Source organism: Capsicum annuum, chromosome 5 (genome assembly GCF_002878395.1).
Source record: "Capsicum annuum cultivar UCD-10X-F1 chromosome 5, UCD10Xv1.1, whole genome shotgun sequence".
NCBI classification, from domain to species: domain Eukaryota; kingdom Viridiplantae; phylum Streptophyta; class Magnoliopsida; order Solanales; family Solanaceae; genus Capsicum; species Capsicum annuum.
In genome coordinates, this window is record NC_061115.1 from 217,486,586 (window position 1) to 217,491,639 (window position 5,054).

Here is a 5,054-nt window from a genome sequence, read left to right on the forward strand (position 1 = left end):
ATTGATTGTGTAGTAAATTGTGCAGATTTCTCTCCCTAAATTGTTCTCTCAATTGTGCAAATTTCTCTCCCTAATTTGTGCTCTATTAAATGTATATAATTCTCTAGCTGATTTCTAGTGATTTAGATATCTAGTTACCTTAGTTAGCCTTTCCTTTAATTGTATATATATATATATATATATATCTAATACATTACTTCTTCATCTCTCAAACCTTTACGGTATCAAACCCTTTCTAAACTCCAACGAGTCTTCTCAATCGCTTCTAATTTTTTTTTCTTTGGTTCTATGGCATCCATGGTGAATCCAAGTGATTCTACTATCCCTGCTAATAACACCAGCCATCTGGTGAAATTTAACCCAAGTTCCTAGCTTCCCCTCAAACTTACTGGTCCAATGAACTTTGTCATTTGGAAAGCGCAGGTCAAATATCTCATGTTTGGTCATGATCTCTACTGCTATCTTGATGGAACCTTGACAACACCATCAAAAACGGTAACCCGCAACAACCAAGAGGTACCCAATCCAAAGTACAAACTCTGGTTTCACCAAGACCAGTTGATACGCAATGCCTTAATGGCATCTGTTGATCCTACAATCACCTCTGCAATCACCAAAACTTCCACCTCAAAGCAAGCGTGGGACACACTACATAACCTGTATGCTAACAAATTACATACAAAGGTTTTTTGTCTCCAAAACTCTCTGGCTACAACAACAAAAAACTCTCACAGTATGACGGAGTACTTGCGCGAGATCAGGAATGTTGCTGATGAACTTGCAACGGCTGGAACTCCTATTCCAGATGATGAACTTTGCGGTCAAAATTCTCAGCGGTCTAGGACTTGAGTATGATTCAATTTCAGCAGCTATCCAAGCGCGAGATACACCTATCTTGTATGAGGAACTATACAATAAGCTTCACAATAGAGATCTTCTCCTCAAACACAATGAGCCTAATCAGGCCTCAATTACAGCTGCAATGGCACAAAAACCATTACCAAATAACTTTACTCCACTCAATAATAAGAGAGGACAACCATGGCGTCCATAGCATCCCAATCAGTAAAATGCACAAACCTCATTTCCAAATTGGCATCCAACGAATGCACCAGCCACATCACCAAACTGGAGTCCAACAGCCCCTCAACAAACTCGTCTAGTTTGTCAGTTATGTGGTCGCACTGGGCATACTGCCAATGTGTATTGTTCATGCTCCCACAATCACTTGGAAGCCAGAGCAAACTTTGCTTCCATGCCTTGGGTTGTTGATTCAGGAGCATCGCATCATGTGACTGCTGATTCTCAAAATCTTCAACGTCCGGATGACTACACTAGTACTGATGATATTACCATGGGCAATGGTAACAAAATCCCTATAACTCGTACTGGTCATGTTCAAATAAATGCTTCAAATAAAAAGTTTCATCTTTCGAATACTTTGTGTGCACCAGAGATTAAACGTGACCTTATATCTGTGTCTCAATTTTGCAAAGATAATCTGACATCCATAGAATTTTTTCCTTTTGATTTTATTGTGAAGGGTCTGAGTACGGGGGCACCATTGGCACGAGGCCGGAATAAAGAAGGACTTTACGAGTGGCCTATTGGAGAATCCTAATGCAATCTGAGCTACCAATCCTATATGGCAGAATCTCAACAATCTTGGCATAGAAAATTAGGACACCCAAATAAAAGAGTGCTTCAAACACTCTCACATAAGTTTTCAATTCCAATTCTAAATTCTGAAATGTTTGATCATTGTAATTCCTACTCTTCTAATAAAAGCCATCGGCACCCCTTTTCTGAGAATACTCTAGTGAGAAAAAAACCTTTACAAATTATTTTCAGTGATGTATGGGGCCCATCACCTATTTTTTCAATTGACAAAAAATTATATTATGTAATTTTTGTTGATCAATTTACAAAATACATTTGGTTGTACACATTTAAAAATAAAGTGAGGTCAAAACAGTTTTTTCTAAATTTAAACCCCTTGTTGAAAATTATTTTCATACAAAAATACTCTCAGTTTATACTGATGGTGGTGGTAAGTTTGAAGGTCTTAAGTCATTTCCTCACACCACTGGCATTGAGCACCTTGTATCGCCACCATATACACCACAACGGGTAGCTATGGCTGAACGTAGACATCGGTACATCATTGAAACAACAAAAACCATTTTACACCAAGCCTCCATGCCGCCAGTATTTTGGTCCTTTGTGTGTCAACAAGCCACATTCTTGATTAACAGGCTTCCCACCCGCACACTTCATTATGATTCTCCATACAAACGATTATTTGGAGAAACCGCACTAAAGAAGGGATCGTCCTTTCTCAGGTAAAGTATGTTTCTGATATTCTTGCTGCCCATAACATGAAGGGATCGTCCTTTCTTAGGTAAAGTATGTTTCTGATCTTTTTGCTGCCCATAACATGTCTGAATGTAAGCCTGTTACAACTCCCATGAGTTCCATGGCCTCACTATCCTTAAAGGATGACACACCTCCAGCGGATGCCACCTTGTATCATCGAGTACTTGGTAAGCTTCAATATCTGTCATTCACCAAACCAGATATAAGCTTTGCAGTTAACAAATTATCTCAATTCATGCATGCTCCTACACAAACACACTGGTCGTTTGCTAAGCAACTCTTGCGATACCTCCAGTACACCAAAAATCATGGCTTATAGATAATGACAAAGACACATCCTGGGTTGTTTATGTATTCAGATGCCAATTGGGCTGGTGACATTAATGACAGGAAATCTACTTCTGGATATATCCTATACCTTGGTGCAAATCCTATTAGTTGGTCATCCAAAAAGCAATGCACTGTTGTGCGCTCCTCCACTGAAGCATGGTCCAGCAGCTTCTGCACTTGCTGAGGTCAATTAGGTTCAAAAACTTCTTGTTGAACTACATGTGCAGCTGCCTGATCCACCTATAATCTATTGTGATAATGCTGGTGCTACCTATCTTTGTCAAAATCCTGTACTACACAGTAGGATGAAACACATTGAAGTTGATTTTCACTTTGTTAGAGATCAAGTACAGAGAAAATAGGTGCTAGTTCAGCACTTACATGCTGCCGATCAGCTCGCGGACACACTTACAAAGCCTTTGCCTCGTCTGCTGTTTCACTAACATCTATCCAAGTTAAAGGTTATTGATGCCACCTTCAACTTGCGGTGGCATATTGGGACATGATCGATTATGTAGTAAATTGTGTAGATTTCTCTCCCTAATTTGTGCTCTCAATTGTGCAGATTTCTCTCCCTAATTTGTGCTCTATTAAATGTATATAATTCTCTAGCTGATTTCTAGCGATTTAGATATCTAGTTACCTTAGTTATCCTTTCCTTTAATTGTGTATATATATATATATATATATATATATATATATATATATATATATAAATATATATCTATGTAACGTTTGGATAATACACAAGTCTAATACATTATTTAGTCATCTCACGAACCTTTAGAAATGACAAGGAAATGGAAATAAACTGAAAGCTAAACATAAGAAGTGGAGGAATCCATTGATATCTCGAAGTAGAGAGAGATTTCAGAAGAAGCAGCAGAAAAAATGGGGAAGGAAATACCATAATGATTGCTGCCTTATGTTTATAACCACCAAGAGGCTGAGTTGGCAACTGCCAAGCTGGCATGATCTGGGACTTTGGTCTTCATTAAATGAGAACTAATCGTGGCCGTCCCTTCTCTTCTATATTTTTGCTACACTGCTAACTAACTTAACCGAAAAATCGCTTTTGATAGGCTGAAGTAGATCGACCATAAATTTTTGCTCCGATAGACAAATTGGATGAAACCAATTTCATTGGAAAGAAGACTCGTAGAGCTTTCCGTTGATATATAGTAGATCACCCAAATCATTATGTACAATGAGTTATGATCATTTAAAGTTGGAGCAAAAATACGCCAGGCCTCAGTACTTTTTCCTGCACGTTTTAATGTTCACTACTATTCACGGTTCAATCGGAATGTTCATAACTCGTCGCTCGGGTGTCCGTTTTGGATGATCCACATATAGTTGGAAAGCTTATTTGATACTCTACGCAATGGTGGGTCATAATCTAAGACATTACACACGGAAAATTTATAATTCATTCTAGAAGATAGAACCCAACACGTTTACGCACAAAATTTCAATGAAAAATTTCCCGAGGTATTACATCATCCCCCCTTGGAAGAATTCATCCTCGAATGAAGCTAGACATGCCAAGATTAGATAGGGAATACAGCATATAGCTGAAACCATTCGTTAGACTCATCACCACATCGTTTCTCACTCCGAATGTAACATAGACTGCATAAATTCAAGAAACTACAGCTGAACACATAATAAATGACAGCTGAACTGCTGCAACTTTTATCAAAAGTGCATGATTTAGGGGAAAACGGTACCTTAGGCTTGATTGGAGTTCGCAGAAAATAGGTGCGGCTACTTGGATCGCATATCCGCCTCATCTTCCCAAGTTGCTCCCTCAACAGATTGGTTTCGCCACAACACCTTGACCAAGGGAACTTCTTTGTTCCTTAGTCTTCAGACACTGAAATCAAGAATCTCAACACGAATCTCATCAAAAGAAAGATTTTCTTGAATGTCAACACTCACAGAGGAATCCACTACCACAGCATCGCTAATATGCTTTCTAAGCATGGAGACATGAAATATTGGATGAACAGAGAACAACTCGGAAGGCAACTTGACCTCATAAGCTACCTTACCAACACGGCTAAGAATTTTGGAAGGACCAACATAACGGGGACTAAGCTTCCCCTTCTTTCCGAATCTCTTCACCCTCCTCATGGGTGAAATTTTCAGATACACTAGGTCACCAACTTCAAACTCAAGGTCTCTCCTTCTAACATCTACATATGACTTCTGACGACTCTGCGCAGTTTTCAACAATACCCTAATCAACTTAAATTTTTCCATAGCCTCAAATACCGAATCAGGACCACTCACAGCCGCTTCACCCACCTCGAACCAACCTATGGGTGATCTACACTTCCTCCCAT